General features: G+C 44.2%; 1 long non-coding RNA gene across 1 annotated transcript; it reads right to left on the bottom strand.

Moving 5' to 3' along the window:
- Positions 1-6,102: 6,102 nt before the first annotated feature.
- LOC120811298 (uncharacterized) lies at positions 6,103-7,664 on the bottom strand. Its single transcript, XR_013451496.1, has 3 exons — positions 7,544-7,664; positions 7,120-7,206; positions 6,103-6,152 (listed from the first exon to the last, which is right to left on the bottom strand). It is a non-coding gene; the product is annotated as an uncharacterized LOC120811298 (long non-coding RNA).
- Positions 7,665-8,881: the final 1,217 nt, after the last annotated feature.

Here is an 8,881-nt window from a genome sequence, read left to right on the forward strand (position 1 = left end):
AAAAGACTTAACGAAGATGAATCTTCAGTGCAAATCAGCAACATGCAAGAATTGGACAACAGACAAAGACTTTCAACAATAAAAACCACTTCTCCTAGTTTCTAAATTGGGAATATGACGAGGACAATTTGAGACAAATTGATTGAAATGGACATGGTTTGGTTTCCTGTTGATGTCAAAAAAACAAACAAAAATGAATAAAATGTTGCTATAATATTGTTTGGATGCACTTTGTTGCTAGTATAACTTTTCATTTGTTAAGATTGAATATTTCTTTCTTCAGGCCTAAACTGAAGGCTTGCTTTATTTATTGCTTTCTTATTTTCTTTTTCTCATTACCGGAATTTGACTTCACTCTACGTCGGTTATCTGACAGCTTTACACACCAGCTCTCTGCTGTCTGGTATTAGGATTTAGTATTAGTGGGTTCACTTTAACGTCCCTTTAAAGCTTTTAGGAAGATGCAAGATTCTATATTTCCTCTTTATGATAATGCACCACGTGACCCCTCCCCTCCCAGTGTGATACAAAGGCGTTAAAAGCAGGCGGCTCCTTCTTCCTAGAAGAGATGCTATGAAATACACAGCTGCGCCCAACATAGAGTTTTTCTTTTTCTTTTTTCTTTTCCCATCTATCATCTGCTCCTCTGCGTGACAGATTCTCGCTCACCTCTTGGAAGTATATTTATGTTGTATTATTATTATTCACGTCACCCTGAGTTTGCAACTAGCAAACCTTGAAACCCAACCCCTCCTCTCCTGGTCCCGTTACCCGATGAATCAGATCACGTGTCCCCTTGGCTTCTCTCCCAAGAAAACCCCTCATTAGTTTCCCCAAGCCTCTCTCTCCATCTTGTCCCCACCTCACTATCTGTATTTCTTATGTTTACATAAGAGGATCGGTCTTCCAAGCAGGAATTAATTCTGCCACAATTAATCTCTATGGTATTTGGTGTAAGGTTCTCATGCACAGAGTCAAGTAAAGCAGTGGTGGACTCCGTAGGAGCTGTTGGAGAAAGGGGCTGGAAGTGCGTGCTGTGTAAGCATCGACCAAAAGCAAATTACTCTCAAAGATTTACTCTATATTTCATGGCCAGTGTCACACTTGTCTCGTTCTTTTATTGTTGGTCTGATGAAGCTGGGAGAATTACAGCAGGTCTCCAGTAAAACATATACAGGTTACCACATGTCAAGGACAGTGTCTGTTGGACACATGGTGAACGTCCTGTGTTTGTGGTTGTCTGTGTCCCGTGACAAACACGTATCTCCAAACGGTTACGCTTTCATTAGGTGAGGGAAACCGCCATGACGTTTTAGATCATTTAAAGAAAAGGGATTTTTCTAAATTCATGAAGCAGACCTTAATTGTTGAGTTTATGAAAAGCATAAAACATGCCCTCATTTATGTAAAACTATGTGTGAAATTAATCTGTAACTGTAATCTAACATCACAATGTTAAATGTTGTCATTTAGATTCTACCAGGTTCTGTGGTTTGTTCATTTCAGCCTTTTATTTAATTCTATAATATACAATAGAATAAAGTTCTGGAGACGTATTTTTGGTTTATAACTTCTTTAAACAGGATCAACATCCAAACCAAACTGTAATAACCACTGAAAGCAAATTGTCTGCCTTGGAGTTTAAGAAATCAAATGAAGTGAAATCAGGAAATGAAAAAAACACTCATTGGCGCTGTTCTAAATGATTTGTGTTTCTCCTTTATATTGATTTCAGTATACTTTCATATACCTGTAGGCTCCTCGATGCAAAACATCAGATGAGCCAATTTTAAAATGTGCCTCGCTCCAAGTCACCATATCTGTTGTTTTGCTCAATTCAACAAGATCACAGGACGTACAATGTGTTGTTATACCAATAAAACAATAATTCTTCCTGTCAAAATGGAAACTCTTTTTGTGGAAGTCAATGACGTTGACGATTCTTAGAAATGTTTTGTTACTACAGTGCAAATACGGTCGAAAAGAGATTCAATCTTGTTCTAAAAATAAGACAGTGAGTCATTAGTTTCCTGCATTTGATCATAAAATGATTCTTAGAAATGTCAGCAGAGATAAAGGAACCACGCTAAATTCAACACCACATCCAGTATGTTCCCCTTTGAAATTCACATTCCGGTTGTAAATGTCACTTTGTTTTAACCGAGTCGTAACTTTGTAACGTGGACAATTGAAGCTTGTTCCAAAACCGAAGTATTCCACAGACCCCCATGTTCAAATGTTATAAATGCCTAATTTTACAGCAGAAGCACACATGTTTAGGCCGCTAGTTTCCTCTTCTGCTGCGTCACCTGACCCTGCATCCGCTCCATCCACCATCCTCCCGTGCCCATATTGAGACTGGCCAGAAGCCAGGCAGGCCGAGGTGGAGACGGCCAGCACACCTACGGGTGAAGTCACAGGTACTACGTGCATGGGTGTGATCGCCCACGGCCGCTTCCATCCCCGCGTCCACACGCCACACAAAAAGAGGTTGGCTGGCTCGAGTTAAGTCAGTAAGTCGGTGAGATTTAAGTATGAATTAGCTTCTCCTTGATTTTCTGACACAGCGCCTGCGGCACCGTATGCTTTCAGTGCGTGCTGACGCATGCAATGCTGCTCCACCTGTCAGCTCACGGCTGCCGGTGCGTAATATTCTTTTTTATGGCGGTTACGGCTGCTGAAAACGCCAACATCAACAGCTTCCTTGCATTAAGTTCAGTTTTTAAACTCATCAAGCCATATCTCCATATCTACACTGTACATGTGGGATAGTTGGCACACCAGGGCCTGGGAAGTGTGCCTGTGTTATGCAGTAAGATGCTGCTGACCTACCGGAGAGCATTGTGGAGGCTGTTCCGTCTCTACATGGGCGAGATGCTCTGCCTGGTTGCACAGACAGACCTGCTGGGTGCTCCTGGTGTGTCTACGGGTAAAGCCCCCCAGAGGAAAGCAAATCAACACACCTAGAGGGAGGAAGAAGGAGAAGGAAAAGCGGAGCTCTTGGACCCTCTGTGCTCATCTCGGTCTCTGTTGTCTCGCAGCGTTTCGTCCGTTGGGCCCTTGAGGCCTCATTACACAACGCACACGATCAGGAGACCACACATTAATGCACGTTGATCCATGTTGTAACATTGCTTACTCCGTATTTGTGTTATATTCATATGTACATTTTATTATAAATGGTTAAAGCGCCAGCGTCATACACAGACACATGGCGTTAAGGTGAGGTTAAGACACTGTAACATTAACTAATAGCTTTAACTTTTGTGCAAGTAAACACTTCTTTTGCAAATGTGTTGTCACGGATGAGGAGCATATTGAGATGTGTCTTCCAAGCTTTTTTATTCGAGCTGGTAAGGCAAATATGTCAGCTAACGATTGCCTTTGCACACGTATGACTTCAGGGCCCTCGGGCCATCGATGTTCTCGAGGCTCCTGTTCACAATATGCCACGGAAACATCAGTTCAATGGGCATAGATCAATATGAAATAGAGTGCCCCCCAAATTGTATGTGTTTGTATGGGACACATTACTGCCTGAAAGCTGCACCCATGAATGAGCCTGTCCGGTTCATTGAATGTTCCCTCACAAAAGGGATTAGAGCGAGGTAATCTTTGCTCATGCGCAGTCAGTGAGAACAGTGAAGGCGCACAGGAGCAGTACAGGCCTGCCGACGAAGCCTCCGAGCCTGAAACAGACACAAAGGGAGTTATTGCTGCCTTTAAACTTGATGGCATAATTATATTAAGAGAATATGTACCTGTTATCTTGAGACATCATCGGTCTCAGAAACAAATAGAAACGAGAAGACAGAGAGAGAGAGACGGTGATGAAACACTGCATCTCAAGGCATCATCTTATGCTATTTGCATCCCCACCTCAAAGTGTGGCAAGTAATCTTCATCTGAGACTTTGAATATCATCTTACTCTTACTTGTACATTAAACAGCCACTCATCACCCAACGCCTGCGTGTGCTCCCCTCTGAAGTTGAAGAGGAGCACTGAATTCAGCTGCGCAATCATGACCAAGACCAGTTGTGCATTTAACAAAACCAGACATTATTTCGCCATTATCTTCTTTAATTGGATTGCGATTAGTTAATCAACTCTCTTTCAAATTACAATTGTATTTATCCTGAAAATTAAGTTTATGTAGTGCTAATTTGCAACTGTAAATACACTTTGATGGAAACATAATGCCAGGTGGATTATGGTTTTTCATCAACACAAGAAATCTGTATTCTCTGCTGAGGACTGAAATCCCAAAAGTCCCTGTGCCAGTTCAACAGTTAGTCTGCCACAGAGGATGTAGTTGGGATTTGTTTGGACACAGCTAGCTTTCTGCTCTGGTTTCTATGTGTATGCAAAGCTAACCTGACGTGCTTCTGGATCCAACCTCGTATGAGAAGAACAGTGATATCTAATTCTCTTTAAATCACCTCAGCTGAGCACTATAGCTTTGCTCAACAGAGTTAATGGAGCTTTGATCAAAAAGACAAATCCTTAACTGAAGAAGAGGCCAAATATTTGCCTTCTTTTTAACTTAGATGAGATCTTTCATGACATTCCTGAGTGTCTGAGTGGGGATTTAACAAAGGTGTCCGAAAATCAATCCTGGCTTGTTTTCCCTTGACCTGTCTGTAGCATTGGATTTATCAAAAAACACACGCCCATCCATTTATTATTATATATAATTAGTGACTGGAGCATTTAGGCTACGAGATCACAGGAGGCGTGTTCATTCAGGCAAAACGAGATCTGGTTCAGTGGGAAGTGGAGGGCCGAGCAGAGGTTGATGCTCCTCTGTCATCAAATGATGGGCGTAGGACGCAATCCCTCCGTCCTAAATTGTGGTGCATTTTTAATGACATATTTGGGTGAACTCTGCTCCACCTCCATCTAATCCTTCACAATAAGAGGCGGGCGCCAAAGAAGTCTTGCCAACAGTTGCGAAGGAGAAACCCAATTCTATTTGCATTTTGTTTCCTAAATCATGCAAAGCATTATTATGCAAAACATTCCTCATGAGTGCAGAGGAGCAGAGATAAACTGAACTGCAGTGACCCATCCATGAAATCATCATCCCACACTAGGGTGTACTCCGGAGCATCTAGTGCAGCTGGGAAAACACATACGCACATTAGCACACACACACACACACACACACTTCTCCAGATGACCCAATGAACACACTCCTCAGTTGGTCCGATGGCTGTAGCGTTCCGTGGTACAGGATTACATGTTGTTGCAAAACAAACCCGAGTTCAGTGTGAGGACGGATGCAGTGCAGCCAACCTGCAATAACAGCAATGTGTTTTTCCACTTGAGTCCTATCACACCACACCATCACACCATACCATAGTAGCACAGGTTAATGATTGATGCTTTGGACAGGTCGATCAATAGTCCGACGCAGGCCTGCTTGTCTCGTGACTGGAAAAATCCCATTCCAAGACATGTGTCATATGGTCCCTGGAGAGGAAGCCATATTGACTTTCAAAACCTGGCGTGTCTTTCAAGGATTTGTCTCGGCAGGTGGCCAGTGATATCAGCCCAGAAATGTGTGCATAGCCGATCCAAGCAGAGCATTGTGAATCCCTCCTGTCCTGTGATTTGAGCGCAGGGGTGGGCAGAACGCAGTGACAGCTCGGGGTCAGGGCGAGATGGGCCAGACGGGCTCCCCCCATTAGACCTGCCACTCTGTAGACACAACTGAACGTTGTGTGCTTTGTGGCCGCTCTAGTGCTGCATTGATCCAGACACACAGAGGCAACGCGGGGGAGGCCGAGGAGGCAGCCGCCGCACTATTCACTGACTGCTGCCACATTTAAAAGACAGGCCTGACAGCCGTGCCGGTAACCTTAATGCCGCGGGCTGCCTGTGTCTCCTCGTCGCTACGCATCAATGCACCAACAACCGTGTAAACTCCTGAGTTTAGCTGAAGGGAAACTGAAGAGAGACGGAGGCCGAGACGCTGATCATATCAGGCTCCGCTGTTTGAGGGCCTGTGACACACACTGAGAGACGAGGCTAATCAATCCCATACCTACCGCTGGCGTGCCCCCGACGTGGGACGAGCGGCCTTTGGAGACGGGAGGGAGGGAGGGAGGGAGGGAGGGAGGACTGCTGGAGAGTCAAATGGAAATTTGTCTGCGGGGAGAGATAACAGGAAGGTTATGCAACTGTTGAAAATCCAGTCACAGGTCGGCTAGATGTTTAACAGCGTCATGGCCTCGACTTGAATATGCATAAACACGGGCCCATACAGATGTAAGAACTCTATTTTAAAAAACAGCACATCTGCAGCCAAACACATCTGACACTGACACAACACATCATTGCTGCAGCAGCATGCACCAGAAGTTGCAAAATATGTTCAGACAGCTGAGCGCTGATAATGATGACACAGATCCTTGATCTTATTTGAAACCCAAATATTATGAGTAATCAGACCTTGTGGACGGTATGAAGACATGAGAGGGCAGAGGTGCTGCAATCACATCAACCACACATCTATGGTAGACTTTATACACAGCATTTTAAATAGCTGCTGTTATCTGTCTACCTTTCTCGCTGCGTTCTGATGCTTTGGACAGCTTGTTCTCTCTGCATTCATCAGTTTATGGTCTCTTCCAGGCATTGATCTTTTCTGGGATTTTTCCGTAACTACTTCCGAAGAAATCACTCAAGGCAACTTCTGACTTTAACCTTGTTTTATGGTTTTATTGCCAGGTTGTATTTCAATTACTTTTGAACTCCTGCTCAAAACAATAAAGTTTGTTATTTTGTCTTGGTAATACCTGCCATGGAGATGATGCATAACAGTGTTGCATTTAAAGAGTGGTGCTACAGAAGCACCTACACCTAATTGGGGCTACATCTGGATTTCTACCAGGTCGATCAGGGGCTCTGCAATCGAGACACGGGCGGTGACTTTGATAACATATTTGATATCTGAACCTGTTTCACGCGCATGAGGCCCTGCAGGTGAAAGGTTTCTGTATGAGGCCTGTTGAGAAGCCGCCAGATCCAAAGCCTTTGATCCTCTTACATCACCACCAAACACCCAGTTTTATCTCTGACCCCATACAAACGAATTAAATCACATGAAACTCACCACACACACAACACACAAATTGTCCCTGCCAGATTGCCAAATCATTCCAGAATATCCCGGAAATTGATGGTGGGTTTTATCATTTGTCTGTGGGCGAGAAACGAGCAAAACCACTTAAATCACATCATAGAGGCGCTGGTTCGTACACCCAGCACACGTCCAAAAACACAAACACGTACATCAACAGAGCCCTGTATGTCTGAGGATCCTCTCCTCTACTGTCAACATTTAATTCAGTTCAGAACTGAGATCAAGTCTGTCGTGTCCCCCTGTAAAGAAGGAAAAAAGGCCAATCCCGGTGTTACATAAAAATATTCCTTTGACCCTCCACGCGCAGAGTAAATCATCCACACAACATAGTGAAATTCTACCGGGGACGTTATTGTCGTGCAGGTGTGTGTGTGTGTAGATTCTTTGTACTTACCTTGTGTGGACGCCCTTGATGCTGACGCAGGAAGAGAGAAAAGTCCTGAACAAAGAACGGACAGATGGAACAACCAGTTCTCTCCGACTTAATGGGTACAAGGAGGAAGCTTTCTGCAAAATACACCGGGGAGTTTCTGAAATGAAGCAATCGTACACGAGTATAGGGAAAAATAAGTGTATGAGCATTTAACGTTGACACAAAACCCCCGAAACGTTGCCAATAACACCGGAGACCCGATCACAGCGGGGAATGTGCACCAGCGCTTACTCTGTGTAGGCCTCTTTCACAGCGCTGTGAAATACCCGAGTGGCACGATAGCTGACATGAGCGGCGTGTGTGTGTGGATAACAATCTCCCGTGAGGGTCAGACGGCCATTCGAGTTACCCTGGGTGCAAAAACTCGTGGCCACTAGTGATCTGTTCTGCACCTTCGCTTCAGGTGTAGTGAGCCAGCCGCTTATGCAACCGCAGACGGCCGCCGCATGGACAACAGCGTTGATGGTCATCAATCATTCTGGGAGCTTGTGTCTTAGGGAGCGGGAAATGGTGCTTCTGTAGACTGTGTTGTGTAATGGTATCTACCTAAACTCATTCAGGGTAATCAGTGATTCGTTGTGATTAATTAACAACCTCATTGAGTCTTTGTGTTACAGTAGATTCACACAAAACACAGGTTTATGCTTCAGGCGTCCCAGATTGTGAATTAGACTGTTAGAAGTGAAAGACATGAATGGGTAAATATATGCAAACTGCCAAAAGCGCAGCGTCGCCTTCATTTCCTCACACGTCTATTCTGATATTTTGATAACACACACAGAGCTGGTCCAGACCCCGCAGCAGTCTGGTTTAAATACCAAACACATACACACATTTCCTTCCACAGTCCAAACATTGCCAGTTTGCTGAGACACACGCAGCCATATGACATGCAGATCCAGACGGAAGGAGGGAGAGCTCGCCGGCAGGACCAGTTCCACAGATGGAGAGTGGCAGACGCCGTGTGATGTTGTGAGTAAAAAGTGCAAGAAAAACACGTGAAAATGAAAGAGCCTTCTGGTGCAGACATACTGTATATCGCAGGCTCCGTCATGTTTCCATTTCATTCAAATGTATTTTTGAGGCTTTTTCCTAATTCAAAGAAATGCAGAACATTATCAACTCACCGCGTGTAATCCTTTGATTTAAGCTGACAGATAGAAATCACGAATTGCCAAAACTGGATTAGCAAAGTCACACCCAGAAAGAGGAATAATTTCAGTGCAGGCCACAAAAGACTATGTGGCTTTCTGCTTAGAGTGGACCAGAACATGAAGATCTGAAATTCAGGAGCAGATC

Source organism: Gasterosteus aculeatus, chromosome 12, assembly GCF_964276395.1.
Source record: "Gasterosteus aculeatus chromosome 12, fGasAcu3.hap1.1, whole genome shotgun sequence".
In the NCBI taxonomy this organism is placed as follows: Eukaryota; Metazoa; Chordata; class Actinopteri; order Perciformes; family Gasterosteidae; genus Gasterosteus; species Gasterosteus aculeatus.